The sequence below is a fragment of the Leucopleurus acutus genome, assembly GCF_964270905.1.
Source record: "Leucopleurus acutus genome assembly, chromosome: 21".
NCBI lineage: Eukaryota > Metazoa > Chordata > Mammalia > Artiodactyla > Delphinidae > Leucopleurus > Leucopleurus acutus.
Genome location: NC_139163.1, coordinates 34,364,593 through 34,378,910, shown reverse-complemented (window position 1 = coordinate 34,378,910; position 14,318 = coordinate 34,364,593). Strand labels below are relative to the sequence as shown.

General features: G+C 44.4%; 1 protein-coding gene and 1 pseudogene across 4 annotated transcripts in view; one reads left to right on the top strand and one right to left on the bottom strand.

Moving 5' to 3' along the window:
- The window catches only part of PSD3 (pleckstrin and Sec7 domain containing 3), a gene marked incomplete at its 5' end in the record, with an annotated part of 582,691 nt that overhangs the window by 521,556 nt on the left and 46,817 nt on the right, over nt 1–14,318 (bottom strand). The window lies entirely within an intron of this gene.
- LOC309977636 (protein phosphatase 1F-like) lies at nt 5,767–6,621 on the top strand (annotated as a pseudogene). Its single transcript has one exon. The product of its transcript is annotated as a protein phosphatase 1F-like (transcript).

Sequence of the window (14,318 nt, the reverse complement as noted above, 5' to 3'; positions counted from 1 at the left end):
CCAGAATTGGGCTCTTGTCTAACACCCAGAAATGAATTGTCCGAGGAGACACACTTACTGACAAAGCAAAAGACTTTGTTGGGAAGGGACACCCAGGTGGAGAGCGGCAGGGTAGGGGAACCCAGTAGAACTGCTCTGTCATGCGGCTTGCAGTCTCAGGTTTTATGGTGATGGGGGTTAGCTTTGGGGGTTGTCTCTGGCCAATCATCTTGCTTGTGCCCATATTTGGTCTGACTCAGTGTCCTTCCTGATGGTACGTGCATCTCTTAGCCAAGACGGTTTCCAGCACGAGGGTTTCTGGGAGGTCGGCAGGACATATTACGGGCTGGCATCTCCTCTCTCCTTTTGGCCCTTCCCAAATTCTCCAGGTTGGTTTTAGGTGGCAGCACCATGTTCCTTATCAGGACCTCCTATTGTGAGACAACTCATGCAAGTGGTTATTATCGTGCCTGGCCAAGGTGAGTGGTTTCGGCCAACGGTTCCCTAACGATACCATATGATTGCCCTGGTTTATTTTTCTGAGAATATAAAGCTTTTTAGTACAGTACTAAGTACTGACTCAACCATAAAGAACAAAAACCAAGGTACATAGGTATATCTGCTTTTCTATTTCACCCTTGAAAACCTATCTGCATCCTCCTACTCCACTAGAAAATGCTTTACCATCCAAATAATTACTGAAAATATTTAGGGGAAAGTCCCTATTTCCCTCAAAAAACAAATTACTTTTTCAGAATTATTCCAGTGAAAAGGAATTGTTTCAAAAGCAGTGTTTGTATTGAAGGGGGATTCCATATAAAAACTACTTTGCTGAAATAAGCATTTCACGTATAATATTTTTCCAGAGTAGACATGACCTATGAAAATTACCAATGCCTGAGTGCGTCCACATTGTAAAAGTACCCTGGTGTTCAAAAGCAGTCTTTATTGTCACAATCCTCACAATCTTTCTGGCAATGCTTTAGTGATAATGGCAAATCCCAGAAGCTGAATCTGTAAATGTTCTGAATTGTGACCCCAAGAAACTCAGACCAGACTAGCCTTCAGGTGCAGAGACGACCACACCTTCTTTATTTACTTCCTTTTTATCTCCTGCCCAAGGCACATTGCCCAGCACAGAGGAGTTGCCCATCAAGTGTTCCCTGAATGCATAGATGAATGAATTCTCTCTCCTTATTTTGGGAGGGACTAGCATGTGGTTTAGGGATTCCTTTGATTTCAGTGGCTCTACAGAGAGAAATGTTGGTGAACACTGTCAACAAAGCAGGTAAGAGAACTTCCAATAGAACTCTCATCTCAAAATATCTGCTTTAGGAACTCTTACATTTGAAAATTCCTGTAACTGTGTTCATGAAAGGAGAGAAATCTACCCGTTCTCTCTCCATTTCCCATTAAAAACCCTCATTCTGGACACATCTGCTGAATTACCTGCAAGAGTTGACAAGTTCCTGGGGCTGAATTCTGACCGAGTGGCTCTTTTCGAGTCACCTCACTTTTGAACTCTGTGAGCCCAGCTATTTTGGCCCTATTGATTCATATAAATCCACAGTCAGGAACCCTGGAGAAAAGGGTTTCTTTCCTTCAAAATCAGCTTTACTGATGGATAGTTTACATACTGTAAAACTCACCAATGTTAGTGCTGTGGTACTGTGATTTATAATAAGAAATATACTTGGTCTTCCTTCTGCTCCTGACACAGAGCTCCTGAAGATCTCGAAATTCCTAAGTGGTGAGAGCAAAAGCGTCTTTTGTTATGTTGATGGCATGACTTTAGAACCTCACCTGAGGGTGGGGGCTGGTTGCAAGGAGAACCAACCCTGTGGTTAAAGGGTTAGAACCTGGGCTTCCCTGGTGGCGCAGTGGTTGAGAGTCCCCCTGCCATGTAGGGGATACGGGTTCGTGCCCCGGTCCGGGAGGATCCCGCATGCGGCGGAGCGGCTGGCTCCGTGAGCCATGGCCGCTGAACCTGCACGTCCGGAGCCTGTGCTCGGCAACGGGAGAGGCCACAACAGAGAGAGGCCCGCGTACCGCAAAAAAAAAAAAAAAAAAAGGTCTAGAACTTTCAGTCCCAACCCCTTGACCTCTGGGAAGGGGAGAGGGGCTGGAGGTTGAATTGATGCCAATTGCCAGTGATTTAATCCACTATGCCTATGTAATGAAACCTCCTTAAAAAAAACAAAAGGATGAGGTTCTGGGTTGGAGAACACAAGGAACACAATCTTGCCTTTCGTTCCTTAAGGATGAGCCCTTAATCTGTTGGCTCTGATGGTATCTCCAGGTAGATAGTGTCACAATTGACTTGAATTGTAGGACACCCAGCTGGCGCTGGGGAACTGCCTAGTGGTGTGGGGAAAAACCCACACACGTTGGAACTGGTGATAAGAATTGTTAAGTTCAGAGTTCAGTGAGCTTTGGCAAATGTATCTAGTTCTGTAAATCACCACTAGAATCAAGATATTTCACACCGGGGCTTCCCTGGTGGCACAGTGGTTAAGAATCCGTCTGCCAATGCAGGGGACACAGGTTCGATCCCTGGTCCGGGAAGATCCCACATGCAGCGGAGCAACTAAGCCCGTGTGCCACAACTACTGAGCCTGCACTCTAAAGCCCGCGAGCCACAACTACTGAGCCCACGTGCCACAACTACTGAAGCCTGTGCGCCTAGAGCCTGTGCTCTGCAACAAGAGAAGCCACCGCAATGAGAAGCCTGCGCACCGCAACGAAGAGTAGCGCCCACTCACCCCAACTAGAGTAAACCCGCGCAGCAACGAAGACCCAACATAGCCAAAAATAAAATAAATTAAAAAAAAAAAAGACATTTCATACCTTCTCCCCCCACAAATTTCCCTGCCCCTTTGCGGTCAACCCCTCCCTCCAGACCCTGGATCCTAACAACTACTAACTCGCTTTTCTCTCCGCTGTAGTTTTCCCTTTTCTAGAATCCCACATAAATGTAATCATGCAGTATGAAATCATTTGTTGTCTGCCTGTGTTCACATAGATTCATGCATGTTTTTATATGGATCTGCAGTTTTTCCTCTTTGTTATTTAGTAGTGTTCCATTATATGGATATATCAATATAATTTGTTTATTCACCAGGTGATGGACATTTGGGTTGTGTCCAGTTTTTGGCTATTACAAAGAAAATGTTATGAACTTCGATATTCAAGTTTTTGTGTATAGTGCATATGTTTTTTTCTTGGATAAATATCCAGAAGCGATATTTCTGGGTCATATGGTTAATATATGTTTATTTTTTTTTAAACGCAAAACAGTTTTCCAAAGTGGTCATATTATTTTGCTTTCCCATCTGCAATGTTTGAGAGTTCCAGTATTCTACATTGTTGCCAACACTTGATATTATCAGTTTTTTAAAATTTTTGGCCTTTTGTGTATGTAGAGTGGTATCTCATTGTAGTTTGACTAGCATTTCTTAATGATAAATAATAATTGAGCATCCTGTCATGTGCTTATTTTCAATTCATATGTCTTCTTTTGTAAAGTGTCTATTTAAATCTTTTGCCCATTTTCTAAAATGGAATCTTTTTGTCTTCTTTTTATTAAGTTGTAAGAATTCTTTATATATCCTGAATCCAAGTTCTATATCAGGTAGGTATTTTGTAAATACATATTTATAAATGTATTTGTATTTGTAAATACATATAATTTTCTCCCTGTTTTTGGCTTGTCTTTTCAATTTCTTAAGTGTCTTTGAAGAGCAAGAGTTTTTAATTTAAAAGTCCAATCTGCCACTTTTTCTGTTATGGTTTGTGTTTTTTTGTTTCCTAAGAAATCTTTGCCTAATATAATGTCACAAAGATTTTCTCCTATGTTTGCTTCTAGAAGTTTTATAATTTTAACTCTTATGTTTACATTACAACTGAATTTTTTTATGTGGTATGAGTTAAAGGTCAAGGTTCCTTTCTTCCTACATGGATAGCCAATTGTTCTAAAACCATTCTTGAAAAGATTACCCTTTCCTCATGTAATTATCTTGTTGAAAATCAATTGAGCATATATGTGTGGGTCTATTTTTGAACTCTCTTCTATTGCATTGATCTTACCAATTTAAAAAAAATTTTGGCCTTTTGTGTATGCTAACTAAATAAGAGTGGAAGATAAAACCACGAGTAAAAGTCTCAGCATCATAGAGGGGACTAGGAGGAACACTAGAGATGATGTAACCCGACCTCTTTGCCTTACAGGTGGGGAAACCCTTTACAGACTCTTGGCACAGCTTGAAAGACACTTATTTGAGTACCGTCGTCATAATATTTTACTTTATAAATGTCCTAGGTGGACACGTCCCATGATCTGCTCTATTTTGGAGCAATGATCACCTTCTAGGGGGGCCTTCCTGCTGCTCAGCGTGACTTGGGGATGGATGCTCAGGCCACTGGACCCCAGAGGGGGGACCACTGGAGGAGGCCAACCTGGGGGCAGTGGGTCCTATCTGGGCCCTTCACTCCAGCCACTGTCTTCACTTGTCAAATGAGTTACAAATAAAATGCTTTAAGATTTGTAGAGCAATTTAATATTTTAAAAAAATCAACATTTCATCCTCTTACACTAACCCCAAACACACACCCACACACCTCAGAAATGAGACGTGGTTTTATCTATCCCTTATGTTTATTTGTTAAATATAACGTTTAGAAACAAAATTGAAAGCCAAGTTGATTTCTTTTGTAATTTAAGCTATATTAACCTGCTACTGATTTTTTCAGATGAAAAATATTTCCAAAAACGGATTAGTAATTTGTAGTTGATGGATATTCAACATTAATGTCAGACTGTAGAACTTGCCTCTCATTTTGTTGTGAATATAAGTTGAATATGCACATATTACAGTTGAAGAACTTCTGAAACTTTTAACAATAAGGAGGGCTACTTTAATGCTCTAAATTTTGTCATTTGGTTAAAATGTCACGTAGTTGTCACACACACACAAAACAACAGGACATCTTCAAATCCATTTTGTTCAGAAGAAGACTTTGTACGTGATTTCTGAAAGTTATTTAATAGCTAGAGATACACAATCATCATATTTTTGGATATGAGATTGTTTTCTCATTTAGTTTTTTTCTCCTTTGTGGTTTTCTATAGAAATTGCCCATACTAGTTTATATTGCTGATGCTGTTATGGTGCTTTTATAGTAAATGATTGATTCTAGAATGGTCATCCGTAAAAGGACATTTTTCTTTTCTCTTTTAGAATATATTTTGTTTTTCAAACCTTAATTTTTATTTCTTCTAAGGAGTAGGGTTTCTATTGCATCTAAAGGATCTATGTAGACATAGGGCTTAAAAGTGAGAATCAGGACAGATTTTAAACCTCTTCTTTCTTGCTCTCCTTCTCCTTCTGTCTCCTTTCTACCTGTACTGCTTACACCCAGCCCTGCACCCTTGCCTTGGTGACCTCCCTAGGATTTATTTTCTTTCCTTTTCCCTGGGCTCCCTCTCAGCCTCGCTGTAAAGTTCTCAGTCTATCCCTGGTCTTCTCAGCCTGTTGTCATAGTGACAACCACACTCCCAGGAGTAGCAGTGTCATGAGTGATTGGGATGGACCTGACACCAGGTCCCACAAACAAGCCTGTAACTGTGTGGACTTCAGCGGCTCTGGGCAGACGTTTAGCAGCTAGGCCAGAGCTGTCACCATACGGTGTTGTTAGAGAGAAAAAAAGAAAAACGAGAAAGAAGCCCACACTGTTAAAAACCTAGGCTGGGGGGAGCGGCTAGCGGGCGCCGGGCGGCCGAGTGGCAGAATGAAGACCAACGACCTGGCAGCAGCCCCCGGGGATGCTCTGGGCATGGCCTCAGGACCCCCACAGCAGAACAGCCAGAAGGCAGAGGAGAACCCCAGCCTCCTGGACGCACTCCTCCGCGACTTCCCAGCCCCGCTGGGCCCGGAGAGCCCGTTGCCATGGAAGGTCCGAGGGACAATGCTGATCCAGGAGGAGGTGAAAGGCGAGCTAGCTGAGCTGGCCACGAGCTAGCTGAGCTGGCCATGGGCTTCCTGAGCAGCAGGAGCGCTCGGCCGCCACTTGCTGCCTGCCTGGCTGCTGCGGACGGACCTTTCTGAGTTGCGGAAGTTGCCGGAGCAGGTGGAGGAGGATCGAGATGAGGAGGAGGAGGCCCCTGTGAGCCTGCTGGACGCTGCGGGCCTGGTGCGGAGCCTCTTTGACCGGCTCTGGGAAGTGTGCAGCCAGTGGCAGAAGCAGGTGCCCGTGGCTGCCTGGGTCCCACAGCGGCAGTGGCTCGTCTCCGTGCATGCCATCCGTAATGCGCGCCTCAGGATGGAGGACCAGCACGTGTGCCTCCCAGCCTTCAACCTGCTCTTTGGCTTATCGGACTCTGTGGACTGCGCCTACTTTGCCGTGTTCGATGGGCACGGAGGGGTGGACGCCGCGGGGTACGCGTCTGTGCACATGCACGCTGTTGCTGCCCACCGGCCGGAGATGCCCACTGACCCCGCAGGGGCCCTGAGAGCAGCCTTCCGCTGCACCGATGATATGTTCCTCTGGAAAGCCCGGCGAGAGTACAGATAAAAGCTACGTTTACACTGTACCCTCATCTATAAGCGTGCAGCAGAATTACATCGAAAACAACACATGTACGGTAAAAAAACACCTTATTGCTAAAAAATGCTAGCCGTCATCTGAGCCTTCCAGTCGTGATCTTTTTGCAGTAGGAACATCAAAGATGACTGCTCACAGATCATCACGACAGAGAAGAATAATAATGAAAAAGTTTGAAATATCGCAGGAGTTACCAAAATGCGGCACAGAGACAGGAAGTGAGCAAATGCTGTTGGAAAAATGGTGCCAATAAACTTGCTCGGCGCCGGGTTGCCACAAACCTTCAATTTGTGAAAAACACACCATCTGCGAAGGGCAATAACGCGAAGCAGCAACACGAGGTCCACATGACCCTCCCCACCCTCCAAACACCTCCCCCGGGCAGGTCTCACTAGGCTGCTGGTGTCGGCAGTTAGCGCGATGAGGCGCGTTTGTTTCTGAAAGAAGAAAGGACGCATTGGTCCCTCTGTGACCTTACCGCCCACTGAACCTCACCTCGGAACCTCGGGGGTCCTCCTAGCAGGGTGGATACTAAGATCGTGTCCATTTCTGAGACCGGGAAACAGGTCCAGAGAGCTGAGGCCTGGCCCAGTCGACAAGGCAGGAAGAGACGCGGGGTGGGGGTGGGTGGGGGGGTAGGCACCGTCATCAGATGCTCTGAGCACAGACCTCACCAGAATTAACAAGGCTGCATTTGAATCTGAACAGAAAACCTTCCAGGTCTAAGACTGTAAGCTGGGAGCCCCGCCACCCGCCACCCGGGAGCTCAGGGCTGCCACTCTAGTCAAGAAAGAATTCTCTGAAGCAGAGCTGTTTAGCTTAGGCTGTGTTTATTAAAAACACCTTTGCTGAGACGTTAAAAAAAACAAACCTAGGCTGGTTCATTGCCTGCTCACTGATGAGGATTTAAAGGACAAGGTAAAGATAGGTACAAATATTTAGAGAAATATGACTGTAGACAGATGACATTTTGGATAATAAGGGAAATAACGTAATTTTAGAACACAGTGAGCCACAGACTTAAGGAAACTAGTTGGAAAAACATCTCCATTTGAAAAGGACCTAAAGGGTCTCAGAGGAAAACTTGGCAGAGACTAAACAGTCAAATTAGTGAGCGTCTTTCTTAGAATTAAGGCTAGCTCAGGACTTTCTTTCTGAAAGAGAACAGTTTGCTCCATATAATACCATTTTACCAATAACACTATGTCACAAACCTAGTTCACCCAAGTATTACATTATAGTAAGAATCCAGTGAAGCAAAGGTTGAAGGATGAAAATAGAAGTCCTTCCTCCTTTCCCTCCTGCCCAAATTCATGGAATCGTGGACCTGGAAATCATCTATTTCAACCTTACCCTCAAGGCAGGAAGCCCTTATACAGCAGTTTTAACAGGTGGCCATCCAGGTTCTGCTTCATTACTTCTGGTTGACAGAGAAGTGAGTCATTGCTTCACAAAGCAGTCCATTCTATTTTTAACAAACTTCAGGTAAAAATTCTCCACTAATAAAGAGCTAACACTCATGTTCTATTTACTCTGTGCTAGACAGAGGCCTCCGTGCATTAGCTGGGAATCCCCACACGACCCCATGCAGCAGGCCGGTGGCTCCGAGCAACTAACCCCACCACAGCAAGGACGGGGTCTGGATTTAGGTCCAGCCTGACTCCAGAGCATCCTATGTAACCCCTGTGCCATGGGGCCACAGGTCACACATGCCTCCCTGTAGCTTCGCCATTCACGCTGGTCTGGACACCAGCGGTCAAGCCACCACTCCCATTCCTCTTCCACTCCAATAGCCTTCAGACCCTTGAAGATGGCAACTGTCATCTCCCCACCCTGCCCCGCAACTCCTCTCCTCACTGTTTATTCAGCGGCAAATTTTTGGAAGCCTCTTTCATCTGGATGACCATCTTCTCAGGATGGGTACTGAAGAGCAAACACAGTAGATAAGGTATAAACAGAGTAGTAATTACAGATGAAATTGTCATGTTTTGGCTACCAGATTCAGTGGAGGAAAAGATTTTATAGGTAATAAGCATAAAAATTATCTTTTTAAATATTTACTACTGCACGTATTTATGTGTACTCGCAAATCTTTTCATTACTAACATAGTAATTATCGTTCTAAACACATTATAGTGCTGCATAATAATAACTTATTGCCCAAACTGAATTATATTTCAGGAGCTAAGAATGAATTTGATGGATGCAACCATTTCTGTGCATCTCTGCTACCATGGCAACCAGTTAAAACAGGTTTGCTTAATTAATTAGTTGTTGGTAAAGTACTATGAAGATGAAAACTGCTATTAATAGATTCACAGTGTTTGGTATTAACGCTAGTGTGATTAACATAAACATGAAGTGTTTATGGCCAGAGTAGACCAATTCATTTTCCATTAACAGCCATATTTCATCATTGAATTAAGAAAAGGATTTTTTAAAACTTTTATCACCCTTTTTATTTTTAACAAATTGTCTAGTCTCTCTTTTATGCTTCTCTTGGCCAAATCTTAACCAACTCACATCATACACTCAGGCAGAAGAGAAAATTAGTGATAACCACGGTTTCCTGATGAAAAAGGAATATCTTCTGATGGTGGTGACAATACTCAAATGCCACTGCTGAGCCTTTCCGTTTCCTAAAGCTGAATGCAGGGTATGGAGATTGCCCCGAGTGAGAGCTGGAGGAATGGCCACATCATCCGCCAGGACCTATTTCCCAAAATGGCACAAGGGTTGTTTGCAGGGAGCTTGTCAACCTCCCTTAACTCCCACGAATGCTTATGCAATCGAAGTAAAAACCGCTGTTTGCCATGCAGATGGAACTACGTGACAAGCTCTCCAGATTGTCAAACCTCCAAACAGATGGGCTCCAGGTCTGCCACAGGTTGAAATTCTGGAGCTGCCGTTGTTCCTTTCCTACCTGCCTCCTTGCTATGATCTCTTGAGTCTCCAGGGAGATCTTGTAGCTGAGCTACTATCATGGAATTTAGAAGTGGGAAGACCCACCCAAGGCCCTCTACTCTAGCTCCCTGCATTCTAATAGGTGAGGTATTTCACAGATGAGGAAAAACAAAGTTCAGAGTTAGCTGAACTCAGAGAGTGCTGGGCTGGGCTGGGCTGGGCTCCATTTGGATTGTGGTAGGGTTACATGGCTGGTTGGAAGTCTTATCCTCAGGTAGACTGAGAATACCTTCTGCTATCCTAGCTTAAACCAGATCCATGAACCTCTGGCTGGGTCCATTTAAATGGATTCAATGGACTACCTCATTGCCAGTAATTGAAATGTCCTCGTTTACATGAGGGCAAGAATGAATGCTCAGGCCTGGGCTCCTCTTTTTTTTCGGTACGCGGGCCTCTCACTGTTGTGGCCTCTCCCGTTGTAGAGCACAGGCTCCGGGCGCGCAGGCTCAGCGGCCATGGCTCACGGGTCCAGCCGCTCCACGTCCTGTGGGATCTTCCTGGACCGGGGCACGAACCCGTGTCCCCTGCATCGGCAGGCGGACTCTCAACCGCTGCGCCACCAGGGAAGTCCGGGCTCCTCTTTAGATGGTGGCACACCCCAGTGCCCACCTGGGGCCAGAATAAGACAAAGGATGAACATGACTTCAATATTTCCCTTCCTCTGAATACCCTGTGCTTTCATGTTGGCTTTTGTAGCAGTGTCTTATGCTCTTTAACATCCCTTGGTGTTAAGCATCCTCAGATGTTAACATCTGCAGCCCTCCCACCGCACGTTAGATTTACCCCTCCTTGGAGTCATCCTTTGTGACTGACAAGGACTCTTACAGAAAAGGCATCACCAGCATCTCCATCACCAGGTTATGTATTTGTGGTTTAAAACAATCCTTCAGTCTGTTAAGCCTAAGGAGTGATTGAAAATGGCAATTTCAAGTCTATGGCAGATCAGTGGGAGAATTCCTGTGCTGAACAGTCTAACCTGAGAAAGAAAGGTCTGGCTTGCAAGATACCAAATGGGATGCTGTTCAAATGCAGCTTATATGTAACTGCCTGCTGGAGATGCTGTGGAGGGAATTCAGGTGACCTTGGGCCAGATGGCCTTTCAGAAGCCTCCAGCCCTGAGATTCTTAATGATTGTGTTGCATGAATGGCGGCTCGATTCACTATTGGTCAGTGGCCACTTGGAGAGGCTTTCTTACACCTCTACAGAGCTCTGTCCTTAGCCCTGGCAGTGCTTATCGAACAGTATCAGTTCAGGAAGTTGGAATTATCAGCCCCATGTGGCATAGTGAGAAAGAGGCACTCACAAGCTCTCAACAAGTGGGGGCCATGGGCTGATCTAACAAGATGGCACTGAAAGACCTTCTCTTTATCAAAATACCCATCTCTCTTCTCATCCTTATCATCCGTTTTGTGCTCCTATCTCAACATCTATCTTCTCTTCCCTAACACTAAGCCCTGTGTCTAAATATATGAACCTTTTTCCTTTCTTTACAGGATTTTGTTCACTCAAGAGGTCTTCCCTGAACTCCGTTAATCTCCCCAATTTATATCTTATCTTTCTCCTTCCTTTATATTCCAAACTCTTACCAAAAGAAATAATACCTGGGACTTCCCTGGTGGTGCAGTGGTTAAGAATCTGCCTGCCAATGCAGGGGAGATGGGTTCTATCCCTGGTCTGGGAAGATCCCACATGCCACAGAGCAACTAAGCCTGTGCACCACAACTAGTGAGCCTGCGCTCTGGAGCCTGCGACCCACAACTTCTGAGCCTGTGCTCCACAACAACAGAAGCCACCGCAATGAGAAGTCCGTGCACTGCAACGAAGAGTAGCCCTTGCTTGCCACAACTAGAGAAAGCCCACACGCAGCAACGAAGACCCAACGCAGCCAAAAAAAAAAGAGAGAGAGAAATGATATCTAAAGTTATTGAGCAGTTGCTATGCATCAGGAACTGGGCTTAACAATTTAAGTGGATTATTTCATTTATTTCTCATAATATTTTAATATGATACTTTTATCCCTATTTAGTATATGAGGCAATAAGGCTTAGAGAGATTAAAAATCTTTCCTGAGGCCCTACAGTTAATGCTGAAGTCTGGGTACAAATCCAGGCAGTTTACTTCCAGTGATCTTAACCAATAAGGCCTCATCCTCAGGACCTGGGTCCCTGGCAATCTGACCTTTGACCCTGCACTGCTGAAACTGCCCCTCCTCCTGCTTTGTCCTTGTCCTACTTGACCTTCCCTCCATTGACCTTCTTTCTTCCTTGACTTCATGAGACCATGTGCATCCTTTTTTTTATCCGCAAATTTCTTCCATATGCAAATGTTCTGGCCTTTGCTTTTTTTTTTTTTTTTCCCATCTTCTTCTCTCCCTTTTCTTATTTTTTGCTCTTTATCTACCTTGGCAATCTCATCCTTTCCCACATTTCAATTACAAAATCAATGCAGGTACCTGAGCTCATTTCTGAGTTTCAGTTTTTATATCTAACTGGTGAACGTCCCAGGGACACCTCAAACTCAGCATGTCCAAAGCCAAATTCATCATCTCTCCTTTATTTGTACACCAACCTCACTTCCTGCTGATGAAATGATGTCATGTCCTGGAAAGAACACAAAGCAGGGAAATGAGGGGACGTGGATTCCAGTCCCTGACATGCTGGCTGTATGAACCCTATCTCCTGAGTAAGGGGGTGTTCAATGGGTGGCATTAGATGCCATCCACTCTATATTCCTACAACTCCTCATGTCCCACATCCATCACTCTTTCAGGTACCCAGGGATGGAATCTTAGGGTCATCTTTCACCCCTGCATATATTCAATCTTGAAATGGAAAGGAAATTTTTCTAATAATTGATTAATTAATTTTAATTTAATTTATTTATAGAATACCTACAAGATGACAACACTGGGAAACACAGTGGAGAATGAACGAGAAAAAGTCCCTACCTCATGGAATGAGTGGAGGCTGACAGTAAACATCTGCATGAATAAACGTTTTAAATAATAGAAAGGAACAAAAAGAGCCCTGACGAAAAAGAAAGCGGGTCAAGGGTTTGCAAGCAGCTTGGTGGGAAATGTTTTAGTTAGGGTGGTCTGAGGAGATGATGTTGGAGCATTGACCTGACAATGAGGGAACGTACCACAAAGACGGGAGGGGAGCCTGGGGAGAGGGCAAAGGTTGTGAAATGGGAGCAGTGAGAGGATCCTCGTGGTTGGTGCAGAGCAGTAAGGACCAGAGCTCAGCATGAAGGCGGGAGTCCAGGTCTTTGGGCCTGAAGGCCATGCTCAGAATTTGGATTTAGATTTTAACTGGTGGGGATACCTTAGAGGATTTTAAGCCTGAGAATAACTTGGCCTGATTACATTTTAAAAGATCACCTACTGCTATGTGGAGAATAGATCATGGAGTTTGCAGCAGGACAAGAGTGATGACAGGAAGACCTATAAGATTCAGTTGTCAGGTAAGAGAGTCTTGGGACTTGGACCAGAATATCCATGCAGGTGACGAGCTTGCTGAAGAAGCTACATGTGAGGGGCTGTGTCCCTTATTACTGGAAGTATCCTGGAAGGGGGGGAAGTCAGGAATGTTGCCCATGAGTCAGGTTTGGACAACATGGTATGGAAGGTTTCGCTACCGCCAACATTCTACACTCTATGAGACTTGATTCCATTTTATGTAGAATCTGCCTTATCTACTTTTTATATGGCCCCATAACCCTGTAAGTCAGAAGACAAAAGGGACAGGCATTAACGAGAGGTCAGAGCTAACTGGAGCTGGTCTAGCTAGTTATCCTACCTTTAGGAGCTGACTGGTCCCCAGTGTAGTAGGGTGATTTGCCATAACGAATGAGCCCCAATGCATGACACCCATTTTACTTATCTATGTGGAGTCAGAATCCCCTGAGCCTTAAATTCATAGTAAAAGGGGTATCAATTTGTGAAGATTAAATGAAGGAATGTATAAAGTTTATAGAAATCTAAGTTACTAAAAAGTATAAATTTTTATAGAAATCTAAGTTACTATTCTTACTTAAATGAAATTCAGTGCAAAAGTACAATAAAATGTCTTACAATGTGCTCTGTCCCTTTGCAAAGCTGTAACTGCTGGAAATGCTACAATTCTTGAACTTGCTGGGCCAGACCCAAGGACAGCTACGTGTCTTTGTATACAAAGTTAGTATGTGTCAGACAAACACACTGGACTATACGCCCAGGCAAATTTTCAGTAATGAGACAAGGGTAAGAGTAAGAAGTAAGTGTTTCCCAACATGCTCTGAACCAGAATTCCTCTGTTTTGATGTCATCAGCACAGTTTTTCTGCCATTTTATCTTTTCTCACAAAAAAGAAACCAAAAACTGTGATTTCTAATATTATTTCAAAATTGTGCTTTTCCTATGTGGTTTTTTAAAAAAACATCCTTTTTTTTAAATTAATTAGTTTATTTATTTATTTATTTTTGGCTGTGTTGGGTCTTCATTGCTGCACGCAGGCTTTCTCTAGTTGTGGCAAGTGGGGGCTACTCATCATTGCGGCGTGCAGGAGCTACTCTTTGTTGCGGCGCACGGGCTTCTCATTGCAGTGGCTTCTCTTGTTGCAGAGCATGGGCTCTAGGCACGCAGGCTTCAGTAGTTGTGGCATACGGGCTCAGTAGTTGTGACTCGCGGGCTCTAGAGCGCAGGCTCAGTAGTTGTGGTGCACGGGCTTAGTTGTTCTGCGGCATGTGGGATTTTCCCGGACCAGGGCTCGAACCCGTGACCCCTGCATTGGCAGGC